The 23,804-nt window shown below is 43.3% G+C and overlaps 1 pseudogene across 1 annotated transcript; it reads right to left on the reverse strand.

The window, feature by feature from the left end:
* Positions 1-1,272: 1,272 nt before the first annotated feature.
* Positions 1,273-1,604, reverse strand: LOC307054952 (anaphase-promoting complex subunit 16-like; annotated as a pseudogene). The gene has a single exon. The product of its transcript is annotated as an anaphase-promoting complex subunit 16-like (transcript).
* Between the last annotated feature and the right edge of the window lie 22,200 nt (positions 1,605-23,804).

Genomic DNA, 23,804 nt, shown 5'->3' on the forward strand with positions numbered 1-23,804 from the left:
CCTAAATACTTCATACACACCTCCTAAGAACACTTCCTACACAACCATTATCACACCTAAGATAATTAACAAAAATTCCTTAATGCCATGTAATATCTAGTCTTGCTTTTTTTATAGATAGTGTTTTGAGCCAGTACTGAATCAGAATTCTTGTGTATATCACATTGTTGTAATTTTTAAAGTTCTATCCTCACTATTCTTTATGGTAAAAAAAAAGTCCTAACAATTCTTCTTCTTTTTTTTTTTTATCTGAGGCAAAATTTGCATACAATTTAATAAATGATTCTCCTAACTGTGCATTGTGGACCCTGCGGTCCCATGAGGAAAAACAAAAGACACCTCTCAGCTTTCCAGGTTTTTCCTTTTCATGGTAAAAAACCTACTCAGATATTGATGATAAATTCATATACTTCTAAAAAGACAAATATCCCTGAGAGAAAGCAAATCTACCATTTGCTTAGGAGAAATGGTTTTTAGATTCCCTTCATATAAAAGGTAATTTGCCCTCTTTCCCCTATCCCAAATCCCTGAGGCTTTGAAAGGATAAAGAAACCAGTTTGGAGCTCTTTCAAAGGATTTATTTGCTACAGAATTGCCTGAGCCCACCAACAAGATGAACTCAGGGTTTCTGTGTTTAAAAGGATTTTGCTCACTGCTTTATTTTTACCAGAACTTCAACATTCAAAAGGCAATTCTTTTTGCCAGAATTTGGCATGCCTAGAGGAGGTTAGAAAAAGGTAGAATCTATAGAATTAGATGTCTAAAAATAGAAAAAAAATCCCAAACATTAAAAAATTCCTAATTTGGACAGGTCCTGAGTTGAAATCACATTCATCTGCAAAAAGAACGGTTTTAGGTCGGAAATGCTGTATTTTATAACTCCAGATCTTGACCTTGGACTTGACTGGTGAGGATTCTAGGAACTGCATGAATTGACAGGAGGGATGCCATTCCGTTGGCCAATTCTGGCATGTGTCCTGGCTTGTGAAGTTTTATAAATCTCTCTTAAACCCAAACCTCCTGGTTCTGTGATGCCAATTGCCTAAATCTGATTCTCAATACTTTTTTAAACAAATAAACAAAAAATTTCCCTGTAAGATCACACATTTAAGTATTTGTTGCTTGTGGATAGATACAGAGAAACCAAATATGGATGTGAATTAACAATTCAGTGATGGAGCTGTGAATCTCTGGATGGCTATGTAAGCTGTAAGAAAAGTTCCTCACTGGACCTGCACTTGCTGTGCCCCAGAGGTGACCATCCAGGCAAGGTCAACCTGAAGAGGGGGTGAACCCCAGCAGCTGCTGGATGGGTTTAAATCACCACTATCTGCCTCCAGTTCTTCTACCACACCAGCTAGTTTTCCCATCCGAGCAACTTGCTGATCATATTTCACCTGTTTAAGCGTAGATGCCACTTGATAGCTGAAAACGGATTCACAGAGGAATCTCTCAGAGCCATCTTCTAACATCTCTCCAGCTCCTTTGGGGTAGGTGAAAAGGGCTTTCCGTGGTGGGGCAAGGTCTGAGCCACTGAAACCAGATCCAGTGACAGAACTTCCACTGACCTCACCGGCTGAGGAGGATGATGAAGAGGCAGCCATTTCCTCTCTAGTAGATTTCTCACTTCACTCTGCGGCTTTGACAAGTTCCTCTACAGCCCCGCCCCCAAGGCCAACCGGAGTGGCCGCGTTTACTGCTACGAGGGCAGCGGCCTGCTCCCTAACAATTCTTATTTATTATTGCAGATAAAATTTAGACCTATTGGTAAAGTGCCAAAAATTACTATTGGATTTTCATTAGACTTCAGTTAAACCTATACGTTATTTTGTGTAGAAGTGATCATTTTTACTATATTTAGGTTTTCCATACAGGATTGTCTTATGTCTCGTTACTTTTTTTTTCAATTTTAAAAATTTTTATTGGAGTATAGTTGTATGTCTCATTATTTATTGAAATATTATTCAATGTCTTAGTAAAGTTTTATGTTTTTATAATTTAAATCTTGAATATTTAGTGTTAAGATTATCCCTAGTATTTTATCATTTGCTATTATGAATGCAATTTTTTTCTCATTGTATTTTCTAAGTGATCACTGCTGATGTAAAGGAAAAGGTATTGAAACTCTTGTTAGATGTCACTTATTAGTTCAAATTACTTTCAACTGATTATTTTTATTTTTATAAGTACTGTAGTAGTTTACAAGTAATGAAATTTGACTCCTCCTATCCAAAACTTTACTTAATGAAGTTTCAAACTTTAATACAAGGGCTGTGGTTTCCAAAATAATATTAAATAAACATGTTGATTGTGGGCATCCTTGCTTTTCTAGATTTGTTTGATAATCATTCGTGGTGTTGACTCTTTTGACTGAACTTATATGTTTAATAGGAATGCTCCATATATATCATATTTACATATCATCTAAAGCTCAGTTCAAGGCAGCAGCTACACAAAAGAGGACTAACTTGAATCAACATTAGATGTTTTCTTCTAGGCATAAGAATGTGGCAGTCTTTACTGAGTTGGGATAGCAACAAATGAAAACTGTATGTTCCTGAGGCACTCATGTCACTTAACTCTATGGTAAAGTTCGGCTACTTTCCTTCTTCTAGATTTCTAAATATGTAAGATCTCAACATAAAGTCTCTCAGTCAGGAGCTGTTTGACATCAGGCAGCTCAAATCAACCATGCAGACAGGAATTGGAACCTGTGCAGAAACTATCGGCCACAAGGAATTACTTCCCCAAATCATGGTTGTAATGAAGTTTAGGTATGCTGGTTTAACCTGCAAGAGCGTATCCATCAGGGTTCAAGCAGGAAAACAAATCACTCTGGGCCTTTCAAGCAAAGAATCAAGTGTTTACATTGGGCTTCCCTGGTGGCGCAGTGGTTAAGAGTCCGCCTGCCAATGCAGGGGACACGGGTTCCAGCCCTGGTCCGGTAAGATCCCACATGCCGCAGAGCAACTAAGCCCATGCGCCACAACTATTGAGCCTGCACTCTAGAGCCCAAGAGCCACAACTACTGAGCCCAAGTGCCACAACTGTTGCAGCCTGCATACCTAGAGCCCACGCTCTGCAACAGGAGAAGCCACCGCAGTGAGAAGCCCGCGCACCGCAACGAAGAGTAGCCCCTGCTCGCCACAACTAGAGAAAGCCTACATGCAGCAACAAAGACCCAACACAGCCAAAATAAATAAATAAAATAAAATAAAATAAAAATTAAAAGAATCAAGTGTTTATAACACTGAAGAAGAAGAAGGAGACTTCCCTGGTGGCACAGTGGTTAAGAATCCACCTGCCAATGCAGGAGACACGGGTTCAATCCCTGGTCCGGGAAGATCCCACGTGCCGCGGAGCAACTAAGCCTGTGTGCCACAACTCCTGAAGCCTGCGCACCCTACAGCCTGTGCTCCACAACTGCTGAGTCCACGCAGCTCAACTACTGAAGCCCCCTTGCTCTAGGGCCCATGTGCTGTGACTACTGAAGCCCGCACACCTAGAGCCCGCGCTCTGCAAAGAGAAACCACCACAGTGAGAAGACCGTGCACCGCAATGAAGAGTAGCACCCGCTCTCCACAACTAGAGAAAGCCCGCACACAGCAACGAAGACCCAATGCAGCCAAAAATAAATAAACTTTATAAAAAAATGAATTGACTAATACTAAAAAAAATAATGAATTGACTAAACGTTAAAAAAAAGAAGAGGAAGTCAGGGGAACCTGCCACTGGCTTCCAGGTTTGCACTATTGCTCTGGTCCTACAAATCAGTAAGTTGTGGCTGCCATACAGGTCAGGAAATCACAGGAACTAGCCACCAGCTGACATCTTTGCTTTGTTGCAGAGAGGTGAGTGACTAACAGTGGAATGCCTGTGCTCATTACAGCAATCCCCATCTGCCTCATCCCACACACCTGCCCACTCCACCAGAGGAAGAAAGACATGGCTTCTACCTCTCTTCTGCCTTACAAATATTGCATGAGTGTATCTTGTGCTGACTGTAAATGGCATCCAGGATCCTGTAGACAACAGGGTCTGAGAAATACAGTTCCAAGATTCCAGCATTTGTGATATAGAGAAGAGCTTAGAAGGGAGTGAGAATGCATCTTGGATTAAAAAAGAAAAGAAAAAAAGCAGTCTATCTCTTCGGTTTCTCAGCAGCCATACAGTGCTTTCTATCTATAGTTAAGCAAACAACAACAACAGCAAAAATTCCTTCTAGTTTTATGCAACTATCCCTTATACAAATAAAAGCATGCCCACCTTTTCTCCAGAAGGGAACAACAAAAGTCTCATCAGCCACTATACTATTTCTGAATGATATTTCTTATTTAGTCATAATCCTCCTTTGATAATCTGTACATACTGGATTAATTTATAACATTAACTGCCACCAAATTCTCTATGTAAAATAATACGGAAAGGGGAAAGGAAAAAAATAGGTTGGTAAATAAAGTATATACATAACAAAACATGGAAAAGCATACATAGGAACTTCATCCTTGTTTCTGCAACTGGTCATCAGACTACAACATATTTATAACCTCCTTCATCCACTACCTATATCCTGTTCTCTATTTCTGTGACCTCAGCTGGTCACAGTTCTCTACCAGTAGTGAGGTGACCCACATGTCCATTTCTGAAGGGTCTGAGCTCTTACTGGCTCTGTTTCCGTTGGGTTGTTATAGTTTTTTATTACATTTTAGCCACTGGACATGGAAATACTAAGAGGTGCTTTAGAAAATACCCAGAATTCTGGTATTTCCCTCATGGCACAGTGGTTAAGAATCTGCCTGCCAAGGCAGGGGACACGGGTTCGAGCCCTGGTCCGGGAAGATCTCACATGCCACGGAGCAACTAAGCCCATGCACCACAACTACCGAGCCTGTGCTCTAGAGCCCGCAAGCTACAACTACTGAGCCTGCGAGCCACAGCTACTGAAGCCTGCACACCTAGAGCCTGTGCTCTGCAACCAGAGAAGCCACCGCAATGAGAAGCCCATGCACCGCAACGAAGAGTAGCCCCCGCTCACCACAACTAGAGAAAACCCGCGCGCAGCAATGAGGACCCAGCGCAGCCAAAAACAAACAAATAATAAATAAATAAATTAATTAATTAAAAAAAGGAAAATACCCAGAATTCTAGATATACTCCTTATTCCCAATGTGAAGCAATAAACATGTTTTCCATTTATAATTAGCATCAGTTGCCCCTTCTTTGCTTGTGGATTCAGTGGCATGAAGAGCCCCAGATGTCCAGGTGGCAGTCTTAACTTCCTGTTCAGTGGGATCATTGTTTTTATTTCTTGGAAAAACATTCCTTTCTTTAGAACTAAGTTATCTAAACCAACAGAGCCAGTAACTCTGGAATGAGGATAATCCTCTATTGTTAATCTCATATTGTTAAACCCATATTTAATTCTGTGGCCATTTTCAACATGAGCTCATTGAGCAAGCACTGGAGTGGTTGGGGAATGATCCTGGCTCATATACAGAATCTGTTGTCTTGTCCACTTGATTATTGGAGGCCTTGTCTGCAGTTGGTGCTCTTTGGTGAATGTTTACATGGAATGTTAACATCTTCTCATTCTGTGCTATTCTGAGAGGTAGAACCACATGCATCTCTCCTTATCACTGATCCTCTGGTCTTGTGCAACAAAAACCATTATCCACAAACCATTAGCCCTTATCCCAAAGTCAGTGATATCTGTATTTCTAGACATCTCTCTTTCCAAATGAACTGTTTCAAGTTCTGCCCATTTGGAGGATTTCTCTTCCTTGTGGTCTTTCAGGGCAATCCTTAGGTGGGATTATATCATAGTTCTATAGTAATTTCTTTTGGCTTGTGTCAAATATCATGAAGATATCATGAAATATCATGCTTTAGCCCATCTTCCCCTGGATGATGGAATGGATACCATTCCACTTGATGAAGGAGTGCTGCTGGGCATTCCCAGCTTTAAATACTGGTGTGTCAGATAACATCCAGTTCATGGTGGGCATGATAGATCATACCACCAATGATCAAGCATGGCTTTGCTTCAAAGCCTATGGGTCTACTCTATGATTCTCCCATTAGTGCTTACCAGAGTCTCCATATAACATCGTTATGTACCACAGACAGACCACCACTGGATTTACTGGGTCATGAGTCCCAAGTGTTAGACCAGCTTGTTTTTCCTTTTTCTTTGGCTCCACTCAAAACCATCAACTTTATGGGTAAATGAGTTGGAGCAGTATAAGAAATGTGGCACATGCTGCCTCCAAAATCCAAAAAGGCCCACTTATCATTGTGCCTCTTTCTTAGTGATAGGGAGTTTAACATGCACAAAATTCTTTCACTTTGAAGTGGGTAGCCCAAGAGGACTAAGACCACTGGAGCCCTAGAAACTTAACTAAGGTAGTGGATTCCTGAATTTTCATGAGCTTTATCTCCCACTTTGTGGCATGTGTCTTCCAAGGCATCAAGCAAACTTGCTACATGCTGCTCACCAGGTCCTTCAAGCACTGTGTCCTGTGGAAGAGCAAGACAATCACAGTCCTAGTGGAGGGACTTCCCTGGTGATGCAGTGGTTAAGAATCTGCCTGCCAACGCAGGGGACATGGGTTTGAGCCCTGGTCCGGGAAGATCCCACATGTAACGGAGCAACTAAGCCCGTGCGCCACAACTACTGAGCCTGCGCTCTAGAGCCTTCGAGGCACAACTACGGAAGCCCACGTGCCTAGAGCCTGTGCTCTGCAACAAGAGAAGCCATTGCAATGAGAAGCCCGTGCACCGCAATGAAGAGTAGCCCCCACTCGCCTCAACTAGAAAAAAGCCTGCGCAGAGCAACCAAGACCCAATGCAGCCAAAAAGTAAATAAATAAATAAATAAAATTTATTAAAAAAAAAAAAAAGCCCTAGCAGATTAGAACATGACACAAAGTTGAGGAGCTGACACAGCCCTGTGGGAAGACAGGCAGGTGTATTGCTTCTGCTGACAGATGAAGTAAAGTGCTTCTGGTGGTCTTTACTAATTGGTATAGAGAAAAAATAGTCTTCCCAGATTAATAGCAGTACACCAGTTGCAAGGGGCTATGTTAATCTACTCCAGTAATCAGTAAAAGCAGATCCAATTGGAATCCCTACCTGAATAAATTTTCATAATCCATTATCAAGCTCTAAAATCATGTCCTGCACAGATCAAGCAGAAGAGTTGAAAGAGATATGAATCAGACTTATGCTCCTGGAAAAAAATGGAGTTAGATGTACTTTTACTTATTTCTCCTGCTAATTATAACTAAAATCCTTGGTTGAAATACTTAAAGCACCTATCATAAGACTCTGAAAGGTTGGGGAAAAGAAGGTGGCCTGACCAGGCCCTTTGGGACTTGAGAACTGGCCCAGCAGTGAGCTTCGTGAGACTTTTATTTTGCCTCCTGTATATCCAGGCCTCAGTGCAAGGGAATCCTGCTCTCGCTAGCCATAGGAATGGGAAAACAGTGACTCTTCAGGACAAAACCCATAGTACTCCAGGTAAACACCATGAAAAAAGCCACATGCATCCCCATTTTCACTATGTCTGGCCAAGCCTGTGGGATGGAGCCCTGTCAACATTGCCTGGCCTGCACCAACACAAGCAGATGCAGCTATCCCCTAACCTGGTGCTACAGAGACTGGGGGGGGCGGGGGGGCTGCATTCTTGACTGTCGCTGCCCTACACTAAGTGAACAGCTGCAAAAAGGCAACGTGCTGCTCCTTCCCAACTAGTGACTGGGTGAGAATTAGACGAGAGAACTGGAAAGCAAGATTCTTTAAATCTGTGTATGAAGTCCTGGGCATACCTTTGAGCAGACCATCCACAAGGTTGACCGTAATCAACACAGCAAACTGAACTATGTGTGGACTAGTGCCCAGGTTTCAGTTTGGCTTCTGGGTCACACCCAAGTAGGGCAGACCAGAATAGCAATGCAAAGGCTTTGAAAATGAATTGACACTTGAAACATAGCCCACAAAACTGGGCCAGGACATGCATTTTGAACCTAAATAGTTTGACTGCCTTCTAAAATGGAAGATCTAAATAGGAACCAGAGACTCATAATATTCAAAATGTCCTGGATACAATGCAAAATTACTCATCATATCAAGAACAAGGAAAATCCTCAACCTGAATGAGAGCTATAAAGAGGAACTAAATGGAAATTTTAGAACTGAAAAATACCAATGAATAAATAAATAATAAATCAATGGCTGGGCTTGACAGCAGAATGGAAAAGACAGAAGAAAGAATCAGTGGAGTTGAAGGTAGAGCAATAACAGTTACCCAGTCTGAACAACAGACAGAAAACAGGGGGAAAAAAAAAAATGAGCAGAGCCTCAGGGACATAGGAGACTCTAACGAAAGATCTAACATTCATGTCATTGAAGTCCCAGAAGGAGAAGAGAAAAAGAGGGAAGGGCCACAGAAAGAAATAATGTCAGGAAATTTCCCAAATTTGGCAAAAAATACAAGCCTAGATATTTAAGAAGCTTAGTACTATGGACTGAATTGTTCTCCCCATCCCCAAATTCATATGTTGAAGCCCTAACCCCAATGTGATTATATTTGGGGAGAGGGCTTTTAGGAGGTAATTAAAGTTAAATGAAGTCATAAGGGTGGGTTCCTAATCCATTAGGATTGGTGGCCTTATAAGAAGAGGAAGAGCTTTCTCTCTTTCTCTCTCTTCCTCTTTCTCGTTCTCCTTATGCACACACCAAAGAAAGTCCAGGTAAGGACATAGCAGGAAGGGATCCATCTGCAATCCAGAAAGAGAGCCTTCACCAGAACTGAATTGGCTGGCACTTTGATCTTGGATTTTCCAGCCTCCAGAAATAAATTTCTGTTGTGTCTACCTCATTCATGGAATTTCAGTGTGGCAGCTCAAGCTGACTAAGACACTGAGAAAACCTCAAATAAGATAAACCCGAAGAAATCCATGCCAAGACACATCATAGTCAAACTTCTGAATACTAAAGACAAAGAAAAGTGCTGAAAGAAGCAAAAGAGAAATGACATTTTATCTATAGGGGGAAAAATATTTTAATGATATGATTTCTCATCAGAAACCATGGAGGCCAGAAAGAAGTGGCACACATTTTTCAAGTGCTGAAAGAAAAGAATTGTTGACCCAGAATATTATATCTTGTGAAAATACCTTTCAGGAATGAAGGAGAAATCAAGTCATTCTCAGATGAAAGAAAACTGAGAATTAGATTCCAGCCTTTAAAAAAAAAAAAGACTGAAGGAAGTTCCCTAAACAAAAAGAAAACGATAAAAGAAGCGTTCTTGGAACATTAGAAGGGAAGAAGAAACAATGGAAAGAGCAAAAATATAGATAATGTCTTCTTGCTATGAATTCCCTCAATTTTTGTCTGAGAAAGTATTTATCCTTCACTTTTTTTTCTTTTTTTGGCTGTGTTGCTGAGTGCAGGCTTTCTCTAGTTGTGGAGAGTGGGGGCTACTCTTCATTGTGGTGTGCGGGCTTCTCATTGTGATGCCTTCTCTTGTGCAGAGCATGGGCTCTAGGTGTGTGGGCTTCAGTAGCTGCAGCACGTGGGCTCAGTAGTTGTGACGCATGGGCTTAGTTGCTCCGTGGCATGTGGGATCTTCCCGGACCAGGGCTTGAAGCCATGTCCCCTGCATTGGCAGGCAGATACTTAACCACTCACTGCACCACCAGGGAAGTCCTATCCTTCACTTTTTAAAAAAAGTTATTTATTTATTTTGTTTATTTATTTTTGGCTGCATTGGATCTTTGTTGCTGCATGCAGGCTTTCCCTAGTTGGCATCGAGCAGGGGCTACTCTTCGTTGTGGTGCGTGGGCTTCTCATTGTGGTGGCTTCTCTTGTTGCAGAGCACAGGCTCTAGGTGTGTGGGCTTCAGTAGTTGTGGTACATGGGCTTAGTTGCTCCGTGGCATGTGGGACCTAAGTTCCCTGACCAGGGATTGAACCTGTGTCCCCTGCATTGGCTTTTTTTTTTTGAAATTTATTTTATTTATTTTTATACAGCACGTTCTTATTAGTTATCCATTTTATACATATTAATGTATACATGTCAATCCCAATCTCCCAATTCATCCCACCACCCCCACCACCCCCCACCACTTTCCCCCCTTGGTGTCCTTATGTTTGTTCTCTACATCTGTGTCTCTATTTCTGCCCTGCAAACCGGTTCATCTGTACCATTTTGGCAGGTGCATTCTTAACCACTGCACCTCCAGGGAAGTCCCTATCCTTCACTTTTTTAAAAAAAATTTATTTATTTATTTATTTATTTATTTATTTATTTATTTATTTATTGCTGTGTTGGGTCTTCGTTTCTGTGCGAGGGCTTTCTCTAGTTGCAGCGAGCGGGGGCTACTCTTCATCGCAGTGCGTGGGCCTCTCATCATGGCCTCTCTTGTTGCGGAGCACAGGCTCCAGATGCACAGGCTCAGTAGTTATGGCTCACGGGCCCAGTTGCTCTGCGGCATGTGGGATCCTCCCAGACCAGGGCTCGAACCCGTGTCCCCTGCATTGGCAGGCGGAGTCTCAACCACTGTGCCACCAGGGAAGCCCCTATCCTTCACTTTCTTTTTTTTTTTTTTGCGGTACGCGGGCCTCTCACTGTCACGGCCTCTCCCGTTGCAGAGCACAGGCTCTGGACGCGCAGGCTCAGCGGCCATGACTCACGGGCCCAGCCGCTTCACAGCACGTGGGATCGTCCCAGACCGGGGCACGAACCCGTGTCCCCTGCATCGGCAGGCGGACTCTCAACCACTGCGCCACCAAGGAAGCCCTATCCTTCACTTTTGAAGGATAATTTTCCTGTATAGAAATTTAGGCTGGTGGTTGTTTCTTTTAATAGTTTAAATATTTCACTCCATTCTCTTCTTATTTGCATACTTTTTTTTAAACAAGAAATCTGCTGAAACTCTTACCTTTGTTCCTCTATAGGTAAGGTGTTTTTTTCCTCTAGCTTTTTAAAAGATTTTCCTCTTTGTCTTTGGTTTTCTGCAATTTAAGTATGATATGCCTAAGTGTTGTTGTATTTCTCTTGCTTAGTGTTCTGTGATCTTCCTGGACCTATGGTTTGATGTTTGTTTTAATTTTTTTTTTTATTAATTTTTTGGCCTTGTCATGCAGCTTGCAGGATCTTAGTTCCCTGACCAGGGATCAAACCCATGCCCCCTGCAGTAGAAGTGCAGAATCCTAACCATTGGACCTCCAGGATATCCCCTGTTTTAATTTTTGAAAGTTTTCACTTAACACTACTTCAGAGATTTCTTCTGCTCCTTTCTCCTTTTGGTATTCCAATTATGCATATATTGTACCTTTTGAAATTGTCCTACAGTTTCTGGATGTTTGGGTCTGGCTTTTTGGTTTTGTTTTTTTGTTTTTCATTCAGTTTTCTTCTTTTGCATTTCAATTTGGAAAAAGGTCTATTGACCTATCCACGCTCACTAATTTCTTTCCTCAGCTGTGTCAAATCTACTCATGATCACTTAAAAGGTATTCTTCATTTCTCTTACAGGGTTTTGATTTCTATCATTTTCTTTTAATTATTTCTTGGAGTTTCCATCTCTCTGCTCACACTGGCCATCTGTTCTTACATGCTGTCTACTTTTTCTTTTTTTTTAATTTTAAATTTTATTTATTGGCTGCATTGGGTCTTTTTTGCTGCACGTGGCCTTTCTGTAGTTGCGGTGAATGGGGGCTACTCTTCACTGCGGTGCACAGGCTTCTCATTGTGGTGGCTTCTCTTGTTGCGGAGCACGGGCTCTAGGCATGCAGGCTTCAGTAGCTGTGGCTTGTAGGCTCAGTAGTTGTAGCTTGCGGGCTCTAGAGTGCAGGCTCAGTAGTTGTGGTGCATGGGCTTAGTTGCTCTGTGGCATGTGAGATCTTCCCAGACCAGGGCTCGAACCCGTGTCCCCTGCATTGGCAGGCAGATTCTTAACCACTGCACCACCAGGGAAGTCCCTCTATCAGAACTTTTAACATGTTATTTTAACATAGTTACTTTAAATTCCTTGTAGAATCATTCCAACACCTGTATCATATGCATGTTTGGTTCTGATGATTTTTGTCTCTTCAAACTGTTTTTTTCTTGACTTTTTGCATGCCTTGTAATTTTTGTTGAAAGCCCAGTGTGCTGTATTGGGTATTAGGAACTGAGATAAATAGGGCTTTAATATGAGATTTATGTTAATTTGGCTAGAGTTGGGCTGTGTTTAATATTGCCTGTTTAGTTTTTTATTGTAGCCCTGTTTATGTGGTGGTATGTTGTGGAGGAGAGGAAGTGTTTCCTAATGTTCTAATTAAATATTAGTGTTTTTGTGGGCCTACGTCTCGGACTGTGAACTTCTAAGTGTTTCTCCAGTGATAAAGCTCCCTCACTCCCACCCCTGCCCCATACTTCTTTCCCTGGTTGCAGAGTTCTCAGTCTATTTCTTTGAAGCACTAAACCCTTTTGACTTTTTTTTCTTCCCGTTATGTGAGACCAGAAGACTGGAGGGGGATAGAGTGGAAGGAATTCCCTTCTCCAGCTGGGATAAAGCTCTGGTAAAGTCCTTTCCTTTGCAGAGTAGGTCTTTGTCATAAAGAAGACTCTGGGCATATTTCACAGTGATTACTCATTCTCTTCCCCTACCAGTGCTATGAGGAGATATTTCTTGGATCTTCACCCTAACTATGGTGGGGCTTCTGGCGGTAAAACCCAAGAAGGTGTGAGAGCCTCACTAAGGCTGTAGTTCCCAGGAGTTTTAAATTAGTCTCTTTTAAATTAGTCCACACTTAGCATCCAGCAATTCATCATAATTACCATTATGTGTTCCTACCTGTTTAGGGCTCCAGTGGCTTCTGCTCCAGGTAATCAGATCTTGGCTGTGATTCTTTGTATGAACCTGTCTCATCAGATTTCAGGGTGGCATTTTGCCCTGCAATGTCAGTTTTCAGATGTGTGCAAAAGTTATTGATTTTTCATTTGTTTACCTCTTTCTTGTTGTAAGGACAGGAGTGATGACTTCCTTGCTCTTTACATAGTGGAACTGAAACCAGAAATCCCAAATCTCCATTTATATTCTAATCTTCATAACACCCCACTGTGATTTGTGGACTAGAGTTATTTGGTTTGGATCTGCAGAGTTTAGCATTATCTTAGAACAAGGTTCTAATAATCCACCCAAAGTCTGGATATTTTCTTTCGTTGGTATATTAGGGTTCTCTAGAGGAACAGAATCAATAGTATGCATACACTCTCTTTCTCTCTCTCTCTCTCCATGTATACACACACATACACACACACACACACACACACACACTATATATATATATATATATATATATATATATATATATATATATATATATATATATACACATACATAGTCTCTGTCTCTCTCTCTGGAATTAGTTCATGAGACTACAGAGGCTGGTGAGTCCAAAATCTGCACTAGCAGGCTTGCAGACTGGAGACTTAGAGAAGAGCCAGTGCTGCAGTTCAAGTCCAAAGGCTATCAGGGTACAACTAATGTTGCAGTTCAAGTCCAAAGGCTGTCTACTGCATAATTCCCCCTTGTTCAGAGGAGATCCGTCTTGTGTTCGAGTCAGGTCTTCAACTGATTAGTTTAGGCCCACCCACTTTATGGTGGGCAATCTGCCTTATTCAAAGTCAACTGATTTAAATCTCTAATCCAAAAGCATTCTCACAGAAACATCCAGAATAATGTTTGACTTCATATCTGGGCACTGTGGCCCAGGCAAAATTGATATATAAGATTAACCATCATACTTGGTAAATGACCACAGGTATCTTTGGGAGAGTTTAGGAGGAAGATTTACAGTATATACTTATAGCAGGGCCATAAGATCTTTTCTCAAGGATTCTTTCTTAAGATCCCCATCATCTAAGATGTTCTGGGTCTATGAAACCAGCTAAAGTAAGAGAACTAGTTGAGCAACTGGGTCTCTCCATTTGGGTGACATATCAAATTTTGGTTCACCAGATTAAGTAAGATTTTCATAGGCTGTTCATTAATTAGTGAACACCAAAGATCCCTGTGGATCAAGCCTGATTACCTCTCTAACTCTGCTGTGCATTATAGCAACCTTACTCACTGTTCTCTGTTTTCTAGTGTTGCCACTGGCCTCTACCACTTTGGAACTCCATCATTACCATTGAAATCAGGGAGCCCATTTCAACAGTGGCATCTTCCACCATCATCTCACACATGCAGACATAAAGTACAGAGCTTTTCAAGAATAATGCTGATCCTCTTGAACCAATGGATTTCTTTTGGTGAAGATATTGTCCTCTGTGTCTTACTGAGGAATACACTGAAAGGGTTGAAGAGTATGTTGCACATGATGAATCCAACACTCTTATCTCACCAAGTCTTTGATTTTTTTTTCTTTTTTGGTCACATGGCTTGTGGGCTCTTAGTTCCCCGACCAGGGATCGAACCTGGGAACTCAGCAGTGAAAGCACGGAGTCCTAACCACTGGACTACCAGGGAATTCCCTCTCACCAAGTCTTTGGATCCTGTCTTCTCTATTAAACCAAGAAAGTTCTAATATCTTAACCTAATTTAATGAAGGGCATTATTGAGTCTGATTTCAGTCAACCAACTCAGCAGATCCTTAGAGCCACTGCTGACTTACTGAGTTAATACACTAAATCCAGAATCTCTGGTGCTGCAAACACACCAATCACTTCAATATTATATTCCTTCTTCCTTGGTTAGAACCCACTCCTACACAGGAATCCTCCAGTGCCAATGTACATTAGCAATGTCTTGCAATTATTTCCCTGTGTAAGCTTCTCCTCTGGTGTCAGACATCTTATTCCCCTTCCTAGGGTATACTGCAATCTGACTCTGGCTGTGGATCTAGAGGTAAAGAAGCGTTGGCATACCTTTGCAAGATTAATTCTTTTTTTTTGGCTGCGCCATGTGGCATGCAGGATCTTAGTTCCCCGACCAGGGATCGAACCCATGCCCCCTGCATTTGGGAGTGTGGAGTCTTAACCACTGGACCGCCAGGGAAGTCCCTGAAAGGTTAATTTTTCAGTGAAGCCATTATAGGATCTTCAAGCAAGGGATAGCCAGCATCTCAGAAAGGGGAGAAGGGACTGCTTCAAGTGGCAAGGGGAACTCAGTGGGATTTGAGGATTCAAGATATAAGGGCTTCCCTGGGGCGCAGTGGTTAAGAGTCCGCCTGCCAATGCAGGGGACATGGGTTCCAGCCCTGGTCCGGTAAGATCCCACATGCCGCAGAGCAACTAAGCCCGTGCGCCACAACTACTGAGCCTGCGCTCCAGAGCCTGCGAGCCACAACTACTGAAGCCCGTGTGCCTAGAGCCCATGCTCCGCAACAAGAGAAGCCACCACAATGAGAAGCCCATGCACCGCAACGAAGAGTAGCCCCTGCTCGCTGCAACTAGAGAAAGCCTGTGCACAGCAACAAAGACCCAATGCAGCCAAAAGTAAATAAATAAAAAGATAATTAAATTCAACCCAAACTATGAAGATGTCCCCATTCCAAATCTTAGGGTTTTAAATTAATCCCAAGCTTTCACATATGAGTCCTAATAAAGCTGTGGATTCAACTTATATGATAATTTGACAATCAGCGGGATCAAAAATTGGGTCTGACTTGTAAATACCTCCTCCCTGCAGCTATAGAAGTTATAAAGCATTGAAGCTCTCTAGTTCTTTGAGCTGTCATTTTATTCAGTAAACTCTCCAGGGCATTCAAAAGCCACTAGCCCTCTCTATAGTCCTTGTAGGCATCATTCCCATCAGAAGGGTCTAACCTAGCAACTATTTGGTCTAGCAAAGACCTTTCTTCAATAGGCAATTTATTCCCCACTGATAATTTAAGTAACGCTTTCTATTTCATGCCTAAGACTATCATGATCTCATTCTCCACTAGTGATAATGTTATCATTGCCTTCAAACAGAATTGGGTCAGATAGCTAATCCATTTAAGCTTTAAGGTTACTATCTACTTTTGGCCTCAGTTACCGTGTTTTGTTAAGGTTTATTTAGGAAAACAAACAAAACACTCAAAATATTTCAAGCATAGCTGGATTAAAGTGTCAGGAATAGGTGCATCTAAAACCAGTGGAAGGACTGGAAGAGCAAGAGACAGGGTAGATAGAATACCACCATCTTCAGGTCAACCACTGAAACTCTAGTCCAGGACAGTGAGAAATTCCTGCTGCCTCCTAGGTTGGAAAACCACAGGACATTTCCATTGACGGACACAGCTGCCTTGCTGTACCAACATGGATGGCTGGTAAAGAAGCGCTTCATGTCTGCTGCCACCCATGCATCTGTCTGCTGCTGTCAGAGAAATAAGAAAATGGTTTCCACTTTTACTCCATTTTCCAGTTCTCACACAAGAGTGTCTTGTTGACAGAAGACTAATAACATTCAGAACTCTGGAGCCAATCTTGGAATTATAGTTCTCTTGCATCCAGTTCCTGTGATACACAGAAAAAAAATAGTCAGGAATGGGGAATAAATGCACATTTCTCCCCCTCCCCCCACGGCCTCTAGCACTGAGGATATCACCCAACTTTTATGAAGGCTGTAATTTCAATTCCAAATGGATGAAAAGCTGTTCAGAGACATTCCACCCAGCCTTTCTAGCTCACCACTCACCCCCGCCTGCCATACAAACATTTTGCCTACTGCTTTTTATTTTATACTTTCCTGCCTCTCTGCCTAGTCTCTGTGCCTGTCAGCTACAGAACCCAGAGTGTGCAGAAAATGATTGAAGGAGGAAGGTTAGAGGAGGAGAAAGAGGACACGTTCTGTTTTTCCTAGTGTTAGTACACCTAATGTTCTGCTGATTTCTTCCATTCTCTCTTCCTCATATTAGAATGACAGTGGGAATTTTGAAAGTTAATTCTCGATAAAAATCTCAAGAGATAACTAGAGATTAGATTTCAAAAATATCCAGGTATAAATAATTTGCCAACTAAGATGACAGGGCAAAATGTATACCTTTGTATCTTTTGCATTTTTATACCACACACCTGCGGGGGGGGGGGCGTGGGTGGGGGGAAGGAGGAGAGAGAGAGAGAGCGAGAGAGAGCGCTCAAGGCTAGTGTTTTGGCAGTGCTTTCAATGCATAATCTCTTTTTAAATCCCATCCAGCTCTATGAGATGCGGAAACCTAAGCTCAGAGGTTGGGTAACTCGCTCACGATCCTACAACTATATAAGAACTCTCATCTGTGCACATTGGTTTCCATGAGGTATGACAGGAAAGATACCCTAAAATTAATGGAGACTAACCAACTCTTTGAGTCTGGCCTCTCTGTTGGAATCATCTTCCATCTCAGCTGAATTCCCCAGGCACTTCGCCTGTGGCCTGTGGCACCGAGCGCATGGAGCGCCCCCGCCCCGCGTCAACCAGAGATGGAGTAGGAGTAATTGAGAATGGAAGGCTCCGGGCGAGGAGCAGCTGTAGTCGGCCGAGGGCCTGAGGAGGGGGCAGGGAAAGGGGGCGGGGGGCGGGGTCTACCCCCGCCCCCGCCCTTCCGTTCACTCCCATTGGCCGAGCGTTTCCTGGCCGTATCCCACTGCCCACCCCCAGAACGACGCTTAAAGTGTGCGAAGCAGGTGCCTCGAGTGGAGTAACAACTTTGCGAGCGTGCCCGGGCTCAGCGCGGCACCCATTCATTGCCTCTGACCATCCATCCGTCCCTTCGGTTATCCAGCGGGGAGGGGCTCCAGCCACCCGGGGGCAGCCGCCACCCAGGGGACCGCGACCAGAAGAGGAGCCGAAAGCGTAGCTGACCCTCGCCGGCCCGGCAGGGGACGGTGACCACCACCATGCAGACGTGCGCCAGGGCCTGGGGGCTGCGTCTGGGTTGCAGAGTCGGGGGCGGCCGCCGCCTGGCTGGAGGCGCGGGGCCTCGTTGGGCGCCGCGGGGCCGTGACAGCAGTAGCGGCGGCGGGGATAGCGGCGGGGCTGGGGCCTCGCGCCTCCTCGAGCGTCTCCTGCCCAGACACGACGACTTTGCTAGGAGGCATATCGGCCCCGGGGACAAAGACCAGAGGGAGATGCTACAGGCCCTGGGGCTGGCGGTAAGGACCCCAACCCGGCCCTCAGAGGCCTCACCCTGCGCCGCCCGGGTTCTGCCCGTACGGCCTCCCGGCCCCCGCCAGAGCTCTGCTTCGCTCCGCGGGGGACCCGCACCCTGGCCCGGGGCCCCTGGTGTGGGAGCGAGCACGCGTGCTCGGTCCGCGTGCCCCAGCCTGCTCCCACCAGGTTACTTTCTCCTCCACCCGCTCTTCGCGCCTCAAAACCGTATATTTTTCAACCTAAGTCGCCCTGCAGATGAGCTCTCACTTTGCAAGAGAAGGACCTCCTGATTTATCCGATTATCTCCGGCTGCCCACTGAAATCCAACCCGGAGTGGTCGAATCCCTACCCCGACTTATTATTTTTTTTCTCTAGTGATGTTTGGTTTGTTCAAAGTTGTTCTTTTTAAAAAGAAACCCTAATTAGACAATTTAAATGAAGTTTCCCACAAGCCTTTGTAGATGCAAAATACAGAGGTGACTTTTAACTGAGAAGCAATTTCCTCTGCCTTTAGTGTTCACGGACTTGCGTTTTAATTTTAGAGCATTGATGAACTGATCGAGAAGACCGTCCCCGCCAGCATCCGCTTGAAAAGACCCTTGAAAATGGATGACCCAGTCTGTAAGTGACCGGGAGACTCCGCTTGCTCTGGCCTATTTGTCTTCTGTGGTCTTTGAAAGTCCAGCTGTGGGTTAGGATTGCTCAGGAGGGAGAATGTTTATGAAAATAAATCAGCGTTGGGTACCACACGGGGATGGAAGAGGGTGGAATAATTCAGTTCTTTATCTCAGCGAGGAGACAGCAAACTTCCCAGGGGAAGGCAGTGCACAAACACGTGTAGAGGACTCCCAACTTTCCAGGCACCTGTCCCAGGCCATGGTTCTCCCATCCATTGGCTTGAGAGGTGTCATCACTTCTCTGCAGATCAGGAACTCAGAAGGGAAAAGGAATTGCCTACAGTCATGCAAACAGGGAAGTGACAAAAATAGGAAACCCAGACATCTGGCCTCCTACCCCAAGGTTCTTTATACCACAGTAGCTTCAGATTGTTCTCTCTCACATCCAAATTTTACTATTTATACCGACTGAAAGGCAGCAGTACTTTTAAAGCCTGAATGATTTTTATAGAGAAACAGAAATAAGATTCATGCTTGATTAAGAAATCTTAGTTTACCCATAGACTCTCTTAGAATTTTATTATTTATTTATTTTTATTATTTATTTATTTATTTTTAAAAATTCAAACAGAAAGAGATTTTATTTTATATTTAAAATATTTTTAATGGTCTGAAGATTATTTGACTTCCATGGACTGAGCAAGAATCCACAAAAAAATTAAAGGCAAATAGGCAGAGCTGAAGAGCTTTTTTTTTTTTTTTTTTATAAACAGGACAGAATTCTCATGGTTTTGAATCATAAAAATGCTATCTCTTACTTCTGGAGTCAAGTGAAGAGAAGACAATTGGTTTGTTTTAGAACAGAAAGGATATGTGGAAGGCAAGCTTTATTTTGTTTTAAAATATACAACTTGAGGTATGAAGCAGGTCCAGCTCCAGCTGGCTGATGCTGTAACTCAGGGTGTGCTGAGGGCTGCTCCTTTGTTAGTTTCAAATCTGAACCATTTCCCCTGACGGCAGGGACCTTGTTCATGGAAGAAAATGCATGCTTATCATCTAATTGAACTGATTGAGACTTGGGGATAGCTGGAAGCCTTATCTATTTCAGCTTTAGGAAATCAGAATCCTGATTAATTGAATGTTTAGAGTGAAGAGTTATATATTTTGGAAGCAAGCCATCGGTGAATATTTGAACAAGTAAATGCCCTCCTGAGACTTTCGAAGTCAGGACATGTTAGGTCAGCCCTTTTACCATATACTCTAAAATAAAATGTTCCTGAAGAACATTAGCGTCTAGGAACCATGTGAAAGCCATCTAGCCTTTTTTAGTTCAGGTGCTTGTTTCCAGCTGACTAATTTGAACCTTGGGGGATTCCATTTCTCCTCCTCTCCTCTTTAGAAGCAGATTTTTGATAAGTAATTTGCAATTTAAGTGTAAACTTTAAACCCAGCTTCTGTGAGACTTGGGGCTGGTTCCATCTGGTTAGTCTGAGGTGACTCAGAAAATATTGCACAGTCAGGAGCCCCCCCTTGCTCTGAAGTGGGCTGGCTCACCAGCAAAGCTTGCTACTTGGAGGTGAGCTAGGGGCGGAACTGGGGGGGAGGTGGAGGTGGTGGTGGGTGGCACAGAAGGCATCAGTGTTTTCCTCTGAGGTGTGCACATGTCATGGGTAATGAATGTGTTCCACGTGAGGAGAGCAAATTGGTACAGGTAACCTCTAGCAGAGGCATTTTCATTTAACAGTGGAGCAGCATTATCCAAACTTGCTTTCACGTGAATGCTGAATGCCTGTGTTCTACTGTAGTCAGAGGAATTCTACACCAAATATTTGTTCACTGCATACAGAGAAAACCAATAAGAGCTAGTTAGATGAGTCTTAAATCCCTCACTGCTGAGGCAAAGGAAGATTGTGAGAGCTGTAAGCATCATGGAGATACTTGGGTTAGTTCTTATGCATAACTGTATAATCTCAAATCTTTATGTAGTGCTTACCATGTACTGGGCACTTTTAAAAGTGTATTTCATGTATTAATTTAATCCTTATTACAACCCAGAGGGGTAACTACCATTAACAACTCTGTTTTAAAGATGAAGAAACCATGGCATACAGAGGGTAAGAATCCTGCTCAAGGTCACCACTGGTAAGCGGTGAAGGCAGAATTCATCCCACACAGACCAGCTGCTGTTCACACTCCAGCCATCAGTCTACATTGTCTTCGTTGTGTCCTCTGCAAGGGGGGGTGGGTGTATAAAGTAGAAAACTCCTGTCCTGACTCTTCCAAAGCATCCAGCTTATGGGTATGCACAAGGCCAATCACACTGGAATCACTCTGCTGTTTGCCAACTGCCCTGGTGGAAATGCAGCTTCAGGCTGAGAGCACAGGTGTGAGGACACTCAGGCCCGCTGCCAGGGCGAGGGAAGGGATGACAAAAGTTCAGGACTAGGGCTGGGTATCGAAGGGTGAGTAGTTATGCTCTGCTGGACAAGGCTGGGGGAAACTGCTGGAGCTAAAGGGACCAGCTTATACAGGACAGAGTGGCCTGACAGAGTCAGGGAGGTACAGACGGTTCAGCTGTCCCGCAGGGTGCTCCCCCTCCCCTTGGACACTTCAGGAAGTGCCTTGAAAGAATACCTTGATCATTAGTTGGCTTCACAGTAAGCCATACTTTAGAGAAACAAGCAAAGATATTCAGTTCAAAACCCTATCAGATTCATCTAGTCAAGTGCATTCTCCATCCCTCACTGACACACACAAAGAACAAAAAAACTAGAAGGATATAATGTCAGTGGGAACATTTGTTTCTCTGGATGGTGCCATTATGGATGATTTTAGATTTCTTTTTATTCCTTTGCTTTTTCTAGATTTTCTACAATAACTGTGTATTTATTTTGTTATTAATACAAAATTTAAATACTTTATGAACCATGCCAATCACTTTGGGCTATGATATGCCTCTCTGTATAGTATTTTCAGTGAAGCCATCTCAAGTGAACCAGACTGAACTAGCCTGTAACTTCACAGAAGCAGGGTTTAAAGTTTACACAAAATTGCACATTGCTTATTGTGAGCATGCTTAGGAAGAGAGAGGAGACACTAAACCCTTTAATGTTCAAGTTATTCAACCAGAACTGAGTGGCTGAGCTGTCAGAATGAGACTTTTGATGGTCTTGTGAGAACTTAATGTTCTAAGAGATAGTGTTTAGAGTGATTTTAATAAATGGTTAATGGAGGGCAGTGAGCAGAGGGAGGAGGTGTTGTGTAACGCAGCTGCAGGTGGTGACTGTCACCCAGGTGGGGTTGGGCACTCTTCCTTTTTTTTTTTTTTTTTTTTTGACTGTGTTGGGTCTTCGTTGCTGCATGCAGGCTTTCTCTAGTTGCGGCGAGCAGAGGCTGCTCTTCGTTGTGGTGCACGAGCTTCTCATTGCGGTGGCTTCTCTTGTTGAAGAGCACGGGCTCTAGGTGTGCGGGCTTCAGCAGTTGCAGCACACGGGCTCAGTAGTTGGGGCACATGGGCCCTAGAGCTCATGGGCTTCAGTAGTTGTGGTGTGTGGGCTCAGTGGTTGCAGTGCACAGGCTCAGTAGTTGCGGCTCATGGGCTCTAGAGTGCAGGCTCGGTAGCTGTGGCACATGCTGTTAGTTGCTCTGCAGCATATAGGATCTTCCCAGACCAGGTATTGAACCTGTGTCCCCTGCGTTGGCAGGCAGATTCTTAACCACTGCGCCACCAGGGAAGTCCATGGGCACTCTTCTGAACTGACCCCAAGGACACCTACAGAGCAGTTGTTCCCCTGGCTGTGGACGTCAGTTATCTTTCAGCTGGATTAAGTCTATTGTGAGGTGCAACCTGTAAACTCTTAAGTCTGTGACACATCTCTCCTTTGGCCATTCCTAGCTCCTTCAGTTCCCAGCACATATGAAATATTATTTCATCTTTAGGATAATTCCAATGGATTTTCATTATACAACTGTGGAAATAAATAAAGACCAGCCAAATGAGAAAAGCAAAGGCTGTTTATTCTGAACTTGCTCCAGGAGTCAGCCTTTTGTTTTGCAGAGGAGTGGGAAGACCTCATAGTGAAATAAAGGAAAGGCTTCAGGTGTGCCCTGTTGGCCTGGGCAAGCTGTACATGGGCCAATTAAAGCAGGGCTTCCTATGTGATTGGTTAGGGGTGCTTGTTTGGCTTTGGTTGGTCCTAAATTGGAAGCAAGGACCAAGAGTAGGGAAGCTGTCAGTTATTAATCAAGTCCTGGCCCTTTTGGGCCAATTGTTATAGAAGATATCATTCATTTTCCTCCATTGTCACTGGAGATAGCAAAAGATGGCTTTCTGCAAGTCTGATCTGTAGCAGGCTGAGTTCAGAGGTGGTTTATTGTAGATAAGGGGGTTGGTTTCCTGAGTAGGTTGCTGCAGGTTGTGGGTGAAAGTTCTGTGGTCTGGCTATTCCTTATTTATATGTTTAGACTCTCACAGCAGTCTGTTGTCCTTACATTTTTATCATAAATTCTTGTTAGGCAGACCCCTGCTGATCTGACTGATACCTTGGACAGTCAACCTATTGCCCAAATTGTAAGTGTTTATGGCTATTTACTATAGGCAAGGAACTGTGAGGATAAATGTATGAAAAAACAGTCACTATCCTCAAGGAGCTTACATCTTAACATAAATTGATTCAGAAAGTTAAAGTGTCCAAGATGTCATAAGAAACATGAATAAAATGCTGTGAGTGTACAGAAGTGATGTGAAATTGGATAGAAAAACAGGGATTTCTGAAAACAATGTGAAAAGTTGAAGTATATCTTTTCCTGTTAGAAACAAAGACAAAATCTTTACATTGACTGTTTTCTTTGTGTGTAAATATGTTATTATAAGAAGGGAAAAACTCAAAAAGGCAGCTCCTTCATTGAGAAAAAGAAAATGGCAAAATGCAATGTGTGAAGCATAATTACGGAATTATTTGAGTATTGTTATAGTCTCATCCTGGATGGAATCTTTTTTTTTGGTTTTTTTTTTTCGGTACACGGGCCTCTCACTGTTGTGGCCCTTCCCGTTGCGGAGCACAGGCTCCAGACGCGCAGGCTCAGCGGCC

This window comes from Hyperoodon ampullatus, assembly GCF_949752795.1.
Source record: "Hyperoodon ampullatus genome assembly, chromosome: 6".
Taxonomy (NCBI): Eukaryota; Metazoa; Chordata; class Mammalia; order Artiodactyla; family Ziphiidae; genus Hyperoodon; species Hyperoodon ampullatus.